The 20,019-nt window shown below is 38.2% G+C and overlaps 1 protein-coding gene across 1 annotated transcript in view; it reads left to right on the top strand.

Annotated features, from left to right (window-relative positions):
* The window catches only part of PARP8 (poly (ADP-ribose) polymerase family, member 8), a gene marked incomplete at its 5' end in the record, with an annotated part of 143,112 nt that overhangs the window by 61,767 nt on the left and 61,326 nt on the right, over positions 1–20,019 (top strand). The gene's annotated exons all lie outside the window — the stretch shown is intronic.

The raw sequence follows: 20,019 nt of genomic DNA, 5'->3' as shown, positions 1-20,019 counted from the left end.
AGGATTCACCAGAGACAGAGCAGGGAGCAGAACAGGCAGATGGACGAAGTACACTGCTGAGGGGAGCAGTGGGCGGGTCAGGAGAGGTCTGCTGCGCCATGTGGATCTCCTCCCGGGCAGGAGGGATTCGACCGCATGCAGAAGTGGCTTAAGCTTCTTAGTGCTGTGCTTTTAACCTGCTGCACCACCAGGGAGGGCCCCAGTTATTGATAATTTTTAAGTTATTTCCTTAAAAACAACTTTATATTTTTAGAGTATGAATACATCCTTTTGTGCATAGTGATAGTGAGCAAAGATGAACTATAACAAATTTATAGAAGAGACATGGCATAAATGTTGGCATGTTAATGAGCAGAAAAGAAGTGAAGGAAGGCACACCTGGAGAGATTGGCTTTTTATTTGATATCAGTAACTCTGCTTTGCTGACTCTGTTAAGATATATTTCAAGAAAAAAAGATTAGATCTTGTCACAGAGTAGTCAGAAGTTTCTGGCCATAGCAAAGCTCAGTGTGCAAAAGCACAAAAGGCCAAATGACTTAGAGGAAAATGTCAGAAAATCTAGCTCTACTTCTAGTTCCACAAGGAATTGAATGAATCCCTATAAATTAGTGTTTCTTCATCTGTAAATTGAGGTTGTGCACTGGGCGATCATTGACTGCAGTCTAACACTATGAAATGAAGACCATGTTATGTATATGTGTTTTCCCATTTCCAAACCTTTCGTCCTTTGGTTGGTCTTAAAGAGCCAAGTCAAAACAAATCTTTCCACTTTGGATTTCTTTTTTCAATTGATTTTTCTTCTATGTTTCTGTCTATTCCTGTTCTTTGTTCAAAAGTGTGAGTATGTTGGTCTCTTGCACTTGAGTCAAATGAAAAAATAAATTAAGAAAATCAAAACATTGTATATTTGTATGCACTGCACTGGCTCATGGAAATCCGGTAGCATTTCTTAAATGTATTTTTTTTAAAGATTTATTTATTTATTCATACAGAACTGGGGTACAGGCCAGAGATGCGGAGGGTGAGAGGATTCACCAGAGACAGAGTGGGGAACAGAACAGGCAGATGATCAAAGTACACTGCTGAGGGGAGCAGCGGGTGGGTCAGGAGAGGTCTGCCGCGCCATGTGGATCTCCTCCGGGGCAGGCAGGAATCGAACTCATGCGGAAGTGGCTTAAGGTTCTTAGTGCTGTGCTTTAACCCGCTGCGCCACCAGGGAGGGTCTCTTAAATGTATTTTTTTTAAGATTTATTTATTTATTCATACAGAACTGGGGTCCAGCCAGAGGTGCAGGGTCGGTGAGAAGATTCACCAGAGACAGAGTGGGGAACAGAACAGGCAGATGATCAAAGTACACTGCTGAGGGGAGCAGCGGGTGGGTCAGGAGAGGTCTGCCGCGCCATGTGGATCTCCTCCGGGGCAGGCAGGATTCGAACTCATGCGGAAGTGGCTTAAGCTTCTTAGTGCTGTGCTTTAACCCGCTGCGCCACCAGGGAGGGCCAGTATTTGTAATTTTTTTTAAGATTTATTTATTTATTCATACAGAACTGGGGTACAGGCCAGAGATGCGGAGGGTGAGAGGATTCACCAGAGACAGAGTGGGGAACAGAACAGGCAGATGATCAAAGTACACTGCTGAGGGGAGCAGCGGGTGGGTCAGGAGAGGTCTGCCGCGCCATGTGGATCTCCTCCGGGGCAGGCAGGAATCGAACTCATGCGGAAGTGGCTTAAGGTTCTTAGTGCAGTGCTTTAACCCGCTGCGCCACCAGGGAGGGCCAGTATTTGTAATTTTTTTTAAGATTTATTTATTTATTCATACAGAACTGGGGTACAGGCCAGAGATGCGGAGGGTGAGAGGATTCACCAGAGACAGAGTGGGGAACAGAACAGGCAGATGATCAAAGTACACTGCTGAGGGGAGCAGCGGGTGGGTCAGGAGAGGTCTGCCGCGCCATGTGGATCTCCTCCGGGGCAGGCAGGAATCGAACTCATGCGGAAGTGGCTTAAGGTTCTTAGTGCAGTGCTTTTACCCGCTGCGCCACCAGGGAGGGCCAGTATTTGTAATTTTTAAAGCCAGTTTTTGTTCTCTATTAAATGCAAACAGTATTTTGTACAAATTTGCTAAACATGGGAGAAAGAAATTCTGAATAGAAATATCTGATGTGCAAAATATTTGCATAAAAGCTAATTAATGGACTGCTTTGGAAGCATTCAGTATTTCATAGAGTAATTTGGCTTTGAAAACAAAGTAGTAAAATTGTTTTTATAATGACAAATGCCAATGACATGCAACAGCATTGACTCAGCAGATTGTATCTTTTTATGAAGTAACTATAGGAAATGAAACTGTGAATAATTTTCACATAACAGTATTTTTTTATTTCTGAACTATGGTGGTGGATGACTGGGTAAAACTATGGTGGTGGATGACTTCAAAATGGGTAAAAGTTTGTGGGATTATTACAGATGGTGTCTGTTGGGCTCTGATGGGCAACTTGACTTTTCAAAAAGAACTGAAAATTCAAATTATTGATAACAATATAATTTTTAAAAAGATTTATTCATTTATGCATACAGAACTGGGGTACAGGCCAGAGGTACAGGTGTGGTGAGAGAGAATTCACTAGAGACAGAGTGGGGAGCAGAGCAAAACAGGCTGTAACAGGTACAGGTTTCATGGACTTCGCCCCCACTCCAGATGCTGGAACTCCAAATCCCATCAGTACCAAGGAGAAGCAGGCCGGGATGTGAGGGTGGAGCTGAGCAGCCAGGTTGGGATAAAATCAGACATGTGGGCTCTGGGGGGACCTTGTGGTTCGCAGCTTATCGTTTTTGGCGCTCAATCGGTTTTCAGCGTGCTGGTGGAGTCCAAGTCAGCAGAGCTGGTAGGACATCCTAGTTAACCTGTGTTTCTCTCCCTCTTTCCCTGGGTTATTTCTTTACCTTTCTCCTTATAAATAAATCCATTATTTAACCTTTTGAGTGTGTCCATAATACGATTGAATCGTAAGCGCACGAGTGAAGACCCACAGACAGGCAACCCAATTCACATTGGGGTGCCCTGTAACAAGGCCAGCTGACTAAATACACTGCTGGGGGGAGCAGCGGGCAGGTCAGGAGAGGTCTGCAGCGCTACGTGGGTCACCTCTGGGGTGGGGATCGAACTCATGCTGAAGTGCCTTTAGCCTCTTAGTGCTGTGCTTTAACCCGCTGCACCACCAGGGAGGGCCCATCTGAGGCTTTTTGATCACTTATTTTTCTACCAGGTCATTCCGTATAACTCCCTACATATCTGCCTCCGAACTTACTCATCTTTTCCTTAAATCTGTAATACTCCTAAATTTCTGATTGTTCTTAAATATTACATGCTTAGTTTCTAAAAACTTTACTAAGGGGTTTGTTTCATGAGGAGTATTTTCTTTGTCATCATGCTCTTTATAGTAACAAGATTTTACTAATGAGAAAGGTGAACTTATTTGATAAACCTCGTTATGAAAAATACCTTTGGAAACATTCAGAAAATCTCAAGGAACTTATTACAGAGTGATAATAAATATGGTAACATAGATAAGAGGGATATGGAGGCTTTTTCATCTTCCTTCTTAATGGAAGTTTTATTTCAGATTATGTGGCTGTTTGCCTTCTTTTTACTTGACATCTGTGAAATTAATAATTTGTAAAGAATCTCTTGAGAAGAGAGATTATGATTGGGAAGTCTCATGACGGAAATTTAACTTTCTTCTGACAGGTCCCTAAAATAAAAGAAAAAGAAAAAAAGACCTTCCTAATGTTGTAAAAGTATTCAGCTCTTAATTTGCTAAAGAAGAAGAAAAAGAAAAAAGACCTTCCTAATGTTGTAAAAGAGTATTCAGCTCTTAATTTGCTGTGGGCTGGCACTGGATGACTGAAGTGATAATCACACATAGACTGATCTACCTGGTAGAGGAGGAAAGCATGTAGTTCAGTTGTTTGCTTACAATTGCATAATGATTTTAAACAAGTTAATTTGTTAGTAATGTATTTACTGTTGTATAAAATTGATTCTCCTTTCCTGTTTCATGGCCTTGGAACTGTATAATTCTCAAACAAATTGCCAGTGTCTTCATGATGGTTAGAGTTCATATTCATTCTCATTTTCTATCCCTCTCCTTCTCTGTCTTCTTTCCCCATCCTGCCCCCTCACCACTCCGCCCCCCCCCCCCCACACACACCACCACCACCACCATTTTCTCTTCATTTTGTAAACTGAGAAATTTCTGCATTGACTTCTCTGGAGCCTAAGAGGTGTATCTATTTTCAGACACATACAAGTGACATACCATGGGAGTTATGGGAATTTCCCCATTTCTTCAGTGAATTCATAGTGCCAAAAACAATGATGCCAAGACACGTATTTAACTACGCATTGCCGAGAAAAGGAAACTGAGACAGTGGGGTATTTATGCGTATCCTAAATGCAAATCATAGCAAGATTAAATATGCTGAGCAAAGTGTTAGACAACCTATATGCTAAAGCTTCAGTATCATTAATATCACTGTAATATATTGCTATCATAGAAATTCATCACGAGCAAAAGGATTTTTAGTGGCTGGAAGAACATTTTTATAAGCTGGATTGATGGTTGCCTTTCTTGTAGTGCTAGAATGGGATTCCAGTGTATATTTATTTGGCTCCTGGGGAGCTATCAGAACAGAATATTTTCTGTAATTTACTTAGACATATTTGCATGGCCTGCAAATATTGAAGTTTCAAGACCTTCAAGTGCCCTTTGCTGTTTGTTCAGATTTTATAATCAATGTTGCAAATATCAAGTGCAATATTTGTGTGATTGTTAGGCATGTTGAATTATACATGAATGCACTTGAACCCTCTGCACGTAATGTATAAACACAGACAATGTGACTCCTTTGTTCTCTTTTTCATAACATTATGCAGTATAATAAAATTCTATTACAGTGATTTGTTTCATGCAGACACTTCAAGGCTAAATTATTTCCTTAAAATACTGCATTTATTAAAAAAAAAATCTGTTCCACTAGAGAAAGGCAAGTTTTATTACTCTCTCTTAAAATCAGACTTATAAACAGACTTAAGTTAGTGAGATTAAGGTTATCTTTGATAAGACATAAAACACTTCTGCCATATTTTAAGAGTTAGTGAATGTATGGGCAAGGGAACTGTACTTACATTTTGAGGACCTCTTCCATGCTGTATACATATACACTGAACACCTGGAATACAGTAGTAAGCGTCATAGAGATTAGATCTAGCAGGAGAGAAGGATTGATTTGCTATTCATCCAAACTGTAACTGTGGCATGTTTTAAAAGAAGTTAGTGTAACGTACTATGAAAATGTTTAGTGGAAGTAATCATTTGTATGGGTCAGGCTGACCAGAATAGGGTGGAAACTGAGCAGGAGATCTTGTGAAAGCAGGTATTTAAACTAATTCTTGAAGGATCGGAGTCTCTAGCCAGGAGGTAAAGGGGTTTCTCTCATTTTGTTAGTGCATATACTTTACTTTGAATTTTGGAGTATAAGATTTAAATTAGTTCTAGTTGTTTTTCCCTAATTAAATATCAATACAGTGGGTTACTATTAATCACCTTATACCAGGAATTTTATACCAGGAAAAATTTTTTTAAAAAAGAACTTCATTATCAAAAACCATAAACTGATGAGTCAAGAAACTTTCCCTCTTGAAAGTATACCTCCTTTCACGAGCATTTTGCAACTTTTAATACATTTTTAATAACTATATGAATCTAAATAACAAATGGGATTGCAACTTTATTAGATTATGATTTTTTTGCATCCCACAGACATGCCATTATGGATTTAACCAATTTCTATTTTTTTAATCATAACTTTTCAAAAACCCAAAAACATTTTAAGTAAAGCCTACCTTAAGTATAAAAGTGGCTTAATGAATTTTGCATCTTATTTCATCTGAATAAGGAGGCAATTATTTGTCAGTTGCAGAAACTTCTTAGCTTATGTTGGAATGCTTAATATGGTTAAATAAGAATTGGAGGTACAAACTCATTTAACTTAATGAGATACATATCTTTTTTTTAAAGGTTTATTTATGTATACAGGAATGGGGTACAGGCCAGAGGTGCAGAGGTGGTGAGAGGCTTCACCAGAGAGAGTGGGGAGCAGAACAGACAGATAAATGAAGAGAACACTGCTGAGGGGAGCAGCGGGTGTTTCAGGAGAGTCAGGACTGAGTTTTCCTGTGCCACGTGGATCACCTCAGATCAGGGGTCGAACTCATGCTGAAGTGGCTTTAGCTTCCCAGTGCTGCACTTTAACCCGCAGCGCCACCAGGGAGGGCCTGAGATACATATTCTTTACCAGAAGAAAGCCATGTGCAGTGCCATAGACAGAAGTCCTGTGCAATTATGATCCATTTTTTTATACAACTCAGCTTTTATTCTTGTGACATATAAGGATAGCCAAGGCAAACAGAAGCTTCTGGAGATCAGGTGTCGTGGCAGGCTCCCCTGAGCACTGTCCAGCATGCCAGTGGAAAATACCCAGATTTTCTTTTTGTTCTTTTCAGCTTTGACATGTTTGCCTCCTCTTGTGAGCATAAGAAACTATGCACAGGTCTCACTTTTTAATAGTTATGTAATTGTATAATTCCTGAACTGTTTAGGCTCCCAACATTTACTAAGTGTTTTTGTTTGTGTCTTGCCAGAAAATTAACCTCCTCTCAGCTTTTGTCAGAGCCTGTAGGCCAAAGACAGGCTAGTTGTCTTGGAGGATTTGTGGGCATTAGTTCTACTTATAAAGTCACCTTATCACTCAATGTTGGTTTGTCATTGATTAAATGCAATTGATTTAATGAAAATTATCCTTATATATGATACTCATAGGGTGGCTGTGTTTACACAATTAATGTTTCCAATGATATGATAAAAAGAGAGGACACATTTCTTATTGCACCAATGAAAATGACTTACTTGTCAGAAAATAAGGACTCTCATTAGAAATTTCTGAATTATTCAGGGATCACTGAGAATTAGTGTTTCATTTTAGTTTACAACAGCAGAGTCTACAAAATTGAAAGCTAGATATAGCATAAAAGGAAAAAATATAAGTCTTCTCATATCTGTTAGAAAATAGAATATTAAAATCATAACAGTTGTATATAAACAAATAGCTATAATCTCAATGTTCTTCATTAGTTAATTCAATCTCAAGTAAATTTGTCTCTTTGGCTTTAGAGTTAGCCTTGATGAAAACTTTTGCTTCCACAGGAAGAATCTACTTATCAGTGTTCAATTTAGATCTGTATTCAAAACTGGTATTATGATGAATTGTTAAAGTGTTTTTATTAAACTGCCATCTTTCCTTTGTGAAACCATTCTCCTGGCTATGTTTGTGTTATATTCTTGTAACTTTGAGACTGTCTTTTAGTTACATATTCACTGGCTTAAGAATGAATTGCATTTGCTAATTGAATACTTAGTAATCAATTAACTTTGTAGTTGAAATATGTCAGATTTAAGTACTGGACCCTTGTTTTCAAATAATTGTACTTTCCACATTAATCTTATGAGAAGAAATCATTTTCAGGAGCTTAATGAAGAGTGAAAGTCTGATTGATTTTAGCAAGCTCTTAGAAAGCTACCCCTGGTCTAAAAGTATCACAGTTCTCCTGTTTAGCTGCTAATCCTGCCCTAGGCTGTGGTCCAAAAAGAAACAGATGAGAAAAGCAGTGGATAGGACCTGTACTTTCCTATCCAATTTTGCATACATATAGTAGTGTATAAATCAAATACCTATGAAGGACTAAAAAATTCTTTAACCACAAGGAAAAATAAGTTATATCTTCAAGAAAATGACTTTATCTTTTGCAAACAGAAAAATAGTAAGTCCTGTGCACCTTTAACTTTTTTCAAAGTGATTTCTCTAGCTTGTTACAATTGTTTTTAGGCCATAAATTCATTAAAATTCATGGATATTAATTAAAATCCAAATCTTTAATGTATACACTTTTTAAATAATTAGGCAAAAACCATCACAGTAGGGCTCTCTCTGATGGTGCAACAGGTTAAAGCACCGCATTATGAAGCTCTCCAAAGCCACTGAAGCACGAGGTCGATCCCCAGCCAGGGAGCTGACCCACATGGTGTGGCAGACCCCTTCTGTCCCGCCTGTTGCTCCCCTCAGCAGTGTACTTTGTCAATCTGCCTGTTCTGCTCCCCACTCTGTCTCTGATGAATCCTCTCACCCACCCTACCTCTTGCCTGTACCCCAGTTCTGTAAGAATAAATATATAAATCTTTTTTAAAAAGTCACAGTAAATCAAAGTTACATCCATTCATTTTTTAATTTAAATAATTTTAGATATATACATGGAAATATCTTTATTAGATTTCTTTAAAAAATTAGGATGATTATGAGTATAATAAATATTTCATGCTGCTTTAAATAGTAAAAGGAAAGTTACTTGTTTGTGAAATAAAAAGTACGTTGATGCCTATCTGAAGTTTTCTAAGTTCTTTCTTTCTTCTCACTGCTTGTTAAAAGACTAACAGCAGAAACCGACAACAGTCACTGTCTGGTCCCCCAAACAATGAAAGTTATAAGCTTTATTCTGAAAGGAGCACCCTGAACCCACCCCTGAAACCAGTGGCTTTTGGTCTTCCCTCTCCTATCATAGGGAAGGGGCTGGCAATTCCGATTGGCTTATCCACTTGCTTAACTGTCCTCTCCACCTGGGAGTGGGAGGGCAGGAATGGAACCATCAGTAAGAAAGTCTTCTGGATGTCTGTTACAGATTTACTTTGCTTTACCTCCTCCTTTAATTCTTGGAGAGTGAACAGAGTTGAGAAATCATTTGAATTGGTCATCCTACTGCATATGCTGCCTTTTCCATGTATTGTCCTCTTTGTAATCCTCTGACAGCAGTACAAAGTATATGTACTTAACAAATAAGCAGCAAAAGGTTAGCCAGTTTAATTTTCTCAGGTTCAAGTGGCTCTAAAAAGCATATCCTAAAGTGCATGTTCTTCAGATGGCAAAATAACTCATACTTGTTGAGTAATTTTATAAGGAAGTTTATTCTGAGTCAGAATATCACAGGATTCGTATATTTTTCTTCAACTAATATCCACAAATAACTATGGGACACCTACTCTGGACTAATATAGTAGGTTTTCTGGAACTGCACGGGTGAGGAAAATGGAGATGTCTTCTAGTCTTACAGACAGAGTGGAGGGAATATAATTATACTCTATATGACAACTCTATAGTCAGATCTGTCCAAATCTAGGACGGGTGATCAGAACGTTTCTAACCAGGAGAAAACATTTGATTTGAGATCTAGAGGATGAGAATGACTTAATAAGGCAAAATGGAGAGGGTGGAAAGGAAGTAAGAGAGGGAATTCCAGGATGTCGGAACAGTGCATGCTTCAGCTCTGTAGGGGGTCCTTTTTGTTGATGCCTAGAGAGAACAGTAGGACTGTGGTGCAGAAAAGGATAAGATGATTGGAGAGGCTGATCCTGCAAGGCTCTTCAGGAGAAATGAAGAATTGTGCTCACTATTCCACCAAAAATAATCTTAGAACTAATTTTATGCACCATAAATTTTGAGAAATTTGTGAGGGTAGCATCTCAGTATCTGTTGGAATTATCTCTTTGAATATTTATAGTGTTTTCTTAAAATATGCTTTCTTGCCTCAACAGAACCTTACTTCAGTTGTAGAATGATTCCATATGCAGTGTTTTAGCCTTGGCATGCTGTGTAAATCATTTCTAGAAGCTTTAAACTTTTTTTTTCTACAAGTACTTATAACATGAACTTTGTTGTAAAACACTGGTGATAAAGGTATCTATATTTTAGTGAATATTTATCAAAAGGATATTGAATGACTTATAGTTGCAAGCCATGCAGCACAAGTAAGGAATGTTTGACAAGTTCAAAAATGAACTTATAGACAAGAAAATGGAAATCATGTTTTTATATAATTTAATTCAGGGACCATTAATTGTTGACTTAGCATGCCCTATCCTTGTTGAAATTTTGTTCTTATATCTGTGTATGACTAAAGAACAAGAAGGAGAAATTTATTGAAATATACTGTTGACTCTTGCATTTCACTGAGGCAGTATAAGACAAAAATTTTGTTCATCCCTTAGGGTACCTCAATACCATAAATAAAGCATGCATCTTTGCTGCTCGTCAAAGTTGAATTAAGGTCTTTCAGATTCATCCCTCCAGAAGATGGCTTATTTGAAGCCTGAGAATTTAACCTATAACATATTTTAGCACAGGCATCGCTGACTTTTTCACTTCCCTTAACATCAAGCACTTTTGTCCCCTTGATGAAAGTGTAACTTTAAATATCCATATAATCTTGGAAAATAGGAACATAGCTATTATGGACAAATTGATGTCTGTTGGGTAAAGGATAATAAAAATTGCCTCTAACTAGTTAAGAACATTCTAGCCCTTCATTGCCTGGCATGAGCGTGATGTGGGCCTACAAGGTGGTATGTTGGGATTGTCAGCATTTGCTTTTTTTTATCAACTCATAAATTGTCAATAATTTATTTCACCAATGTGGAAGATGTATTTGCTTTCCTAGAATGAAAAATTCATTCTCTTGTCTTCATGTTGAATGGTTCTGAAGGATGGGACAACAACGTGTGCCATTAGAGGCTTTGAGTAGTGTGTTTGTTCCAGGCATACAATATCCAGCGAGCTACATACTCCTGCTCAGGCATTTCCCTGACCTGTGCCCTTTTCTGTCTAGGTGCACTGACATTCCTCCTTTACTTTCAAGAAAGGAATAGATTGAAATAAATACTTTCATTTGCAGTGCTCTCAGCACTAGTAAAGTAGTAAACTGCGAGTCACTTTGAAATGTTACTACTTCTATTCCTTTATGCTGAAAATAACTGGTACTTCCACATTTAGGAACATTCTAGAGATATTCTTTATTTTGTGTCTTTAAACATCAGCTCATGCTATCATGGTAGGTGGTATCCAAGTATCACCCTTACTATCCAGAATTGAAAATGAAAAATACAGTGGGCATTTGGAACCCACTCTGCTTGGGCATTACAAAAATCCTGTGAGCTGGATGTGGTGTGAAGCCTGATAGGAACGTGGTGGGGGAGGCCTATGGGGTGGTATGTTGTGTGTCAGTATTTGCTGCTTTTTATCAACCATTTTAACACTTGCCCAAAACTATAGATAGTTTGTCCAGGACCGCTATGGTAGGTCCTCAAGTATTTTTGGGAAAAAATATAAATTTTCATCTAGTCAGAAATTATTTACTGAGTGTTAACTTACTGTATAGAGCACTGGGGATTTGAGGACAAAAACGTTTGGTCTGTTCCTTCTGTCTAGAGGACAGTTAGTGGGAAGGTGAACTAGGACAGAAGGGAAGGAATACCCATGTCAACCTGGATGTCACCCATGTCAGTCTGGATGTTTGACGTTTCTTATGACGTTGTCCCTGGGACTAAGCCAGGAGGGCAGAGGGAGTGTGTTCCAAGGAAGGCTTTTTGTATGGAATGACAATTCTGATCGTACTGTTACCAACTAAGTAGTTAATGCTTATGGAACATCTTGTTGTTTCATGGGGTAGCTTTTTTTCTTCTCAGTGCTGAACACATATTTACTTTCCTCCTTATCCCCTAGGAGATACACTATAGATGAGGGTACCAAGACAAGTGGTTAGCCAACACGCAGGAGTCCCGTAGTGAGCAATGGCAGAGCAGATTTCAAATCTAAACATTCTGGCAAGTCCAAATCCTTTGTGTGAAATTCCAAAATGAAGTTACTTATATCTTGGGAGTGAAGGGCACTGGTCAGGGATTTAACTGGACAGGCAGTGATGAGCCAGATTATGAAGAATCTTAAAAGATGTGCTAAGGAGCTAACATTTTATTCTGTAGAATCATTATGTGTTTTTTGGAGACCAGATCCAGTACTCAGCTGCATTAGAATCATTGGGGATGCTTTATTAGAAAGGCACACTAAATCAGAATTTAGGTGCACTAAATCAGAATTTCCCTGCTCCAGAAGGTGACCAAGGAAGGGGCTTATGACTGATATGGTCAAGTAGCTCTCTGTTTCCTAATAGCAGCTGCTGCTATTTCTTGCCCCAGACTTCTTGGTACTTAATTGGCTGAGTTGAAAATTAACACAAAGAAAGCTGAATTGTTTTGTGTTGAGTTTAGTTTGCTTGCAAAATAGCCTATTGAAAATATATTAAAAAAGAGGAGCCGCCTGTTTGATTTGGAGATTCAGAAATTTAGAGTCTTCTGCTTATGAGTAATAGGAGGCTCACGGATAGAGTTCAAATTTCTTATGATGAAAATTAAAGTCGTCAGCATGGCTGGGAATGTGGAAGCAGCGTGAGACACAGATACATGAGGTGGCGCAGAGCATCTTTCCAAGGAAGAAGGGACTCAGAGGGACTTGGGAGTTAAGGAACAAAAGACAGAGGGTTTCATTATGTCTTCATTTTCATTAGTGTATGTGAATTAGACCATAGAAGGCCTGTGGTGTGCTGACGAAGCAGAAACTTGGTGAAGTACAGGAGTGGAAGCCAGGTGATAATGTATATGTGCAGCAGGAGGGAATATTTAGAAATGTAGAGCAGGTTAGTTACTCTATAAAAAACTTCACTTTGCAAAGAGTGGAGTGATCATTAAAAAAGGTTCTTCAAGGTGAAGAGAAAGCTAAACATATTGCTCAGTTTTTTTTTTTTTTCCTGTTTATACAACATAACTTGTTAGAAAGAGGGAAACAGTACAGATATACAAAAAATAAAATTCCCTTTCATCTAATAAAATAACCAAGAACTAACTCTGAAATTTTGTCATTGTTTATATCAGTGTTTATTTATACTAAATATGTTTCTCTCAGTGTATATTATACTAAATAGTACTTACACATTATAATTAAAATACACTATAGTTCAAGTTTTCCTGCCTACCTTCAGGTATCAGAAACATTTACCTCTCATACACCACTTTACACTTTTGGACTTGCACGTTTGCCTATTATGATGTTGTTTGTACAGTCCTATTAGTTTAAAACTCTTGCTTTCATAAGGTACTTTATCATTTTATATAATACTAGTGTTAATATCGTTGTGGGTGAATCTTTTCACTGTTCAGATTCATAATTATAATTTGAAATTACTAATTTCAAAATGTGGAAGGACTAGATTAAATTAGCAGTAAAAAGGGACCTAATTTTTATCATGGTTTTATGTGTTCTATAAATCAGATGGATTATTCTTAGGCAAATGAGCAAGTATTTCCTTCTTAATGGGTGCAAAGAGAGAAGTCTGAGTTTGTTAGGTGTTTGTTGGAGACGGCGGGGGGGGGGGCTTTGAGTGAGGATTAACCATATGATAACCTTTTTTTATATGAATGTGGATAGCAATGACCAATGCTACAGGGAGCATTGGAAAGTTATGAAGGTTTGAAAAAATAACTGAAAAAGAAGCAAAGGAACACTTGAGGGGCGGACAGTGATCAGAATGAGCACCACACTGTGGTATCACCAGGCACTTTGGCTCCAGCCCCTGTCCATCCAGCTGTGAATGTCCATAGTGACTTAATCTGAAGCTTTGTCTTTGTCAGTTAGGTCAAAAGCCTGTAAGGACAAGATAGGGTTGCACAACAAGGGAGTTGAAAGTGGGAGAGCAGTGAGGTATGTAAAGTCACGCAAAGAAGAAAACGAAGTCAGGAAGGACTTCGAACATAAAGAATGGAAACGTGAGCCGAGTATGTGAGAGGGTGGACAAAGGAGGGAGAGCTGAAAAATGATAACATTGTAGTTCAAAGTGAGGGGTTGAGACTTTAGGAGAAGAACATTTTTTTAAATAAGATTTATTTATTTATGCATACAGAACTGGGTACAGGCACGGTGAGAGGATTCACCAGAGGCAGAATGGGGAGCAGAACAGGCAGAATTGTGAAGTGCACTGTTGAGCAGCAGGGAAGACAGTAGAGGTCTGCTGTACCTTGTGGGTCAGCTTCCCACCTGGGGATCGAACGTGCTTTGAAGTGGCTGAGGCTCGCTTCACAATACTGCACCTTTGCCCGTTGCACCACCAGGGAGGGCCCTAGAAGAAGAGCATTTCTCCTCCAAGGTTCCAAGGTGCTGCCTGGATTTTGTGAGCTAGGCTTAAGGCAAAATGTAGCTATGGAACTGTACATCCAAATATTGTACATGGAGATGTTTTGAGATGTTTGGTGGTTGTGATGAGTTTAGTAAAGAAGAAATGAGTTCTCTAGAAATTCCCAATTCTGGAGAAGATTGTTAGCTAGTAGTGCTAAAGGATGACAGTGCTGTTTGAACTGAACATTTAGGAAATGTTTTTGGAAGATAATGATGACTGGGGAGTATAGATGAGCTTCTAGCATGCCAGAAGTAAGTCAACCTCTAACTTGAATGCCAGGGCTGGTTGTGGAGGTAGGTCTTGGGAAAGTGCCTCTTTCATCTTGTAACACTACAGGTTGGAAGATGGAAATTTAAGTGCTGGAGTGATTTTTTTTTTCTAGTAAGCTTCAAGGGTGTCTGAAAGAAGGTAGGATGCATATATTCTCAGGTCTACGCTGTTTTCATGCAAGTGAATGTAAAAAGATGAGGTGGGCTCTTATTTACACAGTTGCTTTGTTTCACGTAATGTGAAAAGTTTGATCCAAGTGGGAGAGAAAAGATATGCAAGGGTTTGGTTTATTGGAAAAGTTATTTCAGATTTTAGACAGTATGTAGAAGACTATTTCACAATTAAGATATTAGGATTTTCTTGGGTGGAGTCACAAAAGTATGAGCTCAGGATCCTGGAATTTTGAGTTGCCAAAGGCAGAAAGTCACAACTTGCAAAGTACGGTTTTTCAAGAGAGGTCATCTGTTTCATCTTTAAGTCTAAGGTCTCTGATCTATTATGTTCAAATTGCCACTTCCCACAAGTTCCCTACTATTCTTTAAGAATGTTCTTAGGTCTGTGAATTTGGGAATTATGTCTGAAGCTCTAATAATTTTTTGCAGATATTACAGAGCAATAGGGTGTGATGTAATAAATGGTGAATTTAGAATCTAGAATATGCTTCAGAACACTTTTAATTAAAGGACTAAACAATTACATAAACAGAACTAAGTTTAGGTAGATAATGACCATCTCGAGAAACACCTTTACAGGCTTTTGAGGATGGAGTGCAGTCAGTTGGGTCAAATGCTTTCAGAGGAGTAAGAGGTAGAAACAATCGTTTATTAAAAAAAAAAAAAAATGAGGTAGTAGAAATAATTTTTAGATTCTAGTTTCAAATTTGTGATGTTAAGAACCTAGTGTTGCATGGTTCAGACACATAATGACCAACCTGAGTTTCTCTGGCAAAGCACCACAGCATCATTGCAGCATATTCCAGTATCCCGAAGGCATTTTAACCTGAAACAATTCACAGCTTCCTTTGTGTTTTCTTCATTTTCGTGTTCACTATTTTTGTTTTCACTGCAATGTATATATGTGCTTTAGTATTTATTATGTGCAGCACTTGCTAACCTTAATCTTTAATCTGAATTTTTTTTTTTATCCTATTGTTGTTATTTATTTTTATTTTTTTTCTTGGCTCCTACCTATCAGGTCCTTTAGCTTAATCATCCATGTCTGCTTCTACTAGATTGTTTCACTAAGAACTCTGTAAGGCACACAGTGAAACTGATGCGAATTTTACAGCCCTGGTGATTTTCCTTCTGGTGTACTACCAAGAAAATGCTCTCGCACAACAAGCTGATGAATCATTTTGCAGGGCTTTGGTATTTGAAAAATGAGGTAGGATCGTGAACACAGAAATGTTTCCTAAATATCATGAGGATAAAACAACCATAAAATAAAATCATCAGTGTTAGCTTTGGTCCCTGATAAATGTAATATATTTTGATTGCTTTAGCAAATTGAGTTCCCCAGAGCACATTCATTCGTTCTTGTAAATTTTACTTCTGTAAATTTTCGTTGCTTGTTCTGGAAGCTGGCTAAAATTGCCCAGCACCTGCTGTTACGTGTCTGGCATTGTCCTGGGGGCCTTACACCTGTTAGGCCATTAAATCATCACAGCAGGCTTGTAAGGTAGGTTTAGAGTCTCCTATTTTCCTAAAAGAGATTGAAGCTGAGTGTATTGAAATAACTTTTCTTGCCTCCCAGCTAGTAAGCCTCAAAGCTGGAATTAGACTCCTGTTTGTTCAACTCTAACTATAGCAGGCTTAATTGGAGACAGAAGCAGGAATGTATTAAGGCTTCATTTTGTATTTAGACATTGATTTGGATGAAAAATGATGCCAACTGCTGTTGGTTGAGTTGGTGGGCTGTAGGGAATTACTTCACTTCAGTACTCAGTGCTGTCTCTGGCCAGTTCCCAGGCTTCTGTCACATAAGTGCTGCTAGAGGAAAGGTTACCTTGATCATCGATAATTTTGTTTCTATGTTGTACAGCTCCACTGTATAAAGGAATGAATTGGAGGAGAATCAATTCATATGGGGTTGTAGAGCATATTTACCTAGCCTGTTTGAGGAACCACTGGCACGGTTATTTTATCTTCTAAATCTTGGCATCTAATTCAGGACTGTGATTCCCAAAGCTGGCTCTTGGCTGGCATCCAACATCTGCCATTTGTTCCTGCCTTCCCCCCTGCTTACCTCCCTACTGATATTTACTCATATTTTACTACTACCATAGCCTCCTAATCCGATCTGTCCCTTCAGTCTATTCTAAGTATTGTCAGTCATCATTTTTTCAAAAGGCAGTTTCTTACTCGAAGTACTATTATGTTACATATTCTGTGACTCCGTTTATATAACATTTGTGAAATGCTAACTCTGTGGCAGTAGACACTATGAGTGGCTGCCTGCGTTTAAGTTGCTGGGGGTGAAGGGAAACACATAAGCCTTTTTTATCAGTACCTACGACTTCCTGTATTATGTGTACTAACATGAATCGACAGTTATTTAAAGTAAAACTTTAAAGTGAAACTTTAAAGTGAAACTTCCTTTGTCTGCCATGCTCACTATGTTTCATATCCTTTATTGCCCTTTTAATTAGTCATCTGAGTTTTTTCCTATTTAAATTTTATCTACTTATATTTACCACCTAGCCTCTATCAGGGTATCAGAAATACCCAGTTTTTCATTCTTTGCTTTCTGTTTTCTGCCTTATACTTAATGTAAATCTTCTGAGAACCACACAGCACTGGATCTGGCCTTTTCAACCCATTTTGGCCACTGCTGCCATTTGTTTCTGTGGTCAGTCCATTCACATTGAATGAAGTTCCTGAGAGGACTGGATTTAGGTGTCATTTGTTTTCTCTTTGTTCCTTCTGTGTGTTGTTCTTCTATTTCTGCTTCTATTTAGATAACATGTTCCAAACTGATTTTATAATGCTGTTTTGCTTTAGATCATTTTTTTCTTTGACTTTGAGGTTACAATATATATCCTTAATTTTTCCTAGATTTAGGGTTATGTAGGATTGACTTTACACCATTTTGCATAAGATATAAGGAACTTATGGCTGGTTTTTCTATTCTTTTCTTTCTTTCTTTCTTTCTTTCTTTTTGGCCATTTAACCCCTCCCTAATATTATGCTGTAATTGCATGTGTATTTACTGCATTGACTTAGGTTATCAAACCCACAATGAGTGTTTGAATCCTTTTACTTTAAATAACCATATGTATTAAAGACATTAGGAGAGAGTAGCTTTTTTACATTTATAATTCCTGGTGATCTTCATTCTTTCTGGATGGTTGTCTTTTTTGATTTTATTCAACCCGGAGATACTTGTCTGAAATTTCCTGTACTTCAGATCTGATAAGGAACAATTTCTACAATTGACACTTCTCTGAAATTTCTTTTGTCTTCACTTTTGACAGATTGGTGACCTGAACATAAGTATTGTGGTTTTACAACTGTGTTCCTGCCCCACCCTCAGATCTGCCCTTGGGCCTCCATAGTTTTTTGTTTTGTTTTGTTTTAATGCCTAAAAGAGTGGGGATGTAGGTCAGAGGTGGGGATGGGGGAGACAGGAGAGGATTCACTAGAGACAGATTGGGGAGTAGAAAAGGCAGATTTACTGAAAAACACTGCTGAGGGGTGCAGTGGGGGAGACAGGAAAGGTGTGATCCTTGCCCTGGGGCCAAAGGGATCAAACTCGTGTTACAGTGGCTGCAGGCTGATTTACAGTGCTGTTACTTAACCCCTTGCTCCATTAGGAAGACCCAAGGCACCATAGTTTCTTACAAAAACTCAGAAAACTCAGCATTCTCTGTATAAGATGCTTTGTCTTCTCTCCCCATGTCCAGGTATTTGGTTTTCACCATTTTGGTTGCTCCTATCCATTTTAGGGTTGTCTGAGCAGCTTCAATTCAATGTGGATTTCCACATCTATGTGTTAACCCAAACTGGGAAAATGTCTTTATTCTCATTTTCTTCAAATCCTAACACTCTAATATACTTCTTCAGATTGGATTTTCCTTTATATCCTTTAGTATACATATAATAGTATCCAACATCATTGTGAGCTAATCAGTGAGGCCTTATTTTCTCTTTGCATAGACTAGAGTTTTTCTGTTAGTTTATAGGTCAGGTAACTTTGGATTATATCGGATTAGATTTTTCAATAATAGCTCCTTATGTTCCTTCAAAGAGAACTGATTTTTTTGTTGTTATTTGGGTATTAACAGACAATTAATAGGGCTGAATTCATACCAGATTTTCATTTCTCTGTAGCAGCTCCCCAATCATTCAAAAAGCTAATTCTGAATATGTGCTGTGTATCCTGCATTAAAATAGGTGACTTGGGGCCCTCCCCGGTGGCTCAGCGGGTTAAAGCACACCACAAAGAAGCTTAAGCCACTTCTGCATGAGTTCAATCCTGCCTGCCCTGGAGGAGATCCACGTGGCGCAGCAGACCTCTCCTGACCCTCCCGCTGCTCCCCTCAGCAGTGTACTTCATCGATCTGCCTGTTCTGTACCCTACTCTGTCTCTGGTGAATCCTCTCACCCTCCACATCTCTGGCCTGTACCCCAGTTCTGTACGAATAAATAAATCTTTAAAAAAAAAATGTGACTGCACTAAATTACAATTAAATGACCCTAACTTCAAGTGACTTGCATTTCAAGTGATAGAGATACGAAAGCAAGCTAAGTATGGCAGATTTGGAAAGGTCATATTACATAAGTGCAGAGAGGTGGGCTACTGAGAAAAGAGTTGTGACATTGTTAAAATACAATTTAGAATTACTATTGTTATTATTAATTAGAATTTTTTATTGAGGTAACACTTATTTACAATAATTGTATATGACTGAAGTATACAGGTTCATAACTTCTCAAATGTATGTTACCAAGCCACACCTGCTGCCAATGTTCCTATCATCTTCTATCATAGGCCAGTATAAACATTATTTTTGAAAAAGTATTTTTGAAACAATCTGACTCTTCTCAAAACAAGTTATTTATTTTATAAATCATTATATATAGTGTGAAAAGATAGGCTGATAAATACTAGCTACACTGTCATCATTTAGTTAACTCTTTGAAAAGGACATGTTTCTAAAACATAGCATAGCATAGTGACGCGGTATTAAAAATAAATGTTTAAATTGTTGGTTGTCAATACTCTGTATAGGGAGAAAAGATGATTGCTAAAATCTGAGCAAATGATGAAAATAGCAATAAGTTAAGGAATTAAACATTGTTGACATAAAAACACTTACCTATGCTAAAGAAAGTATCACTTTTGGGATAGATATTTCAAAACTCATGTTAACATTCATGGCTCTTAATAAATATAACTTAAAACTTATCTTAAAAATCTATGTCATATATCCATGGAAATAACCCAAATGCCCAAAAGTGGATGACTGGCTTAAAAAGATGTGGTGGCCCTCCTTGGTGGCGCAGCGGGTTAAAGCACAACACTGAGAAGCTTAAGCCACTTCCACATGAGTTCGATCCCCGCCTGCCCTGGAGGAGATCCACATG

This window comes from Condylura cristata, unplaced genomic scaffold (assembly GCF_000260355.1).
Source record: "Condylura cristata isolate star-nosed mole 26May11 unplaced genomic scaffold, ConCri1.0 scaffold00007, whole genome shotgun sequence".
In the NCBI taxonomy this organism is placed as follows: domain Eukaryota; kingdom Metazoa; phylum Chordata; class Mammalia; order Eulipotyphla; family Talpidae; genus Condylura; species Condylura cristata.
Note: the sequence above shows the minus strand (reverse complement) of the source record. Positions and strands in the feature narration are given on the sequence as shown.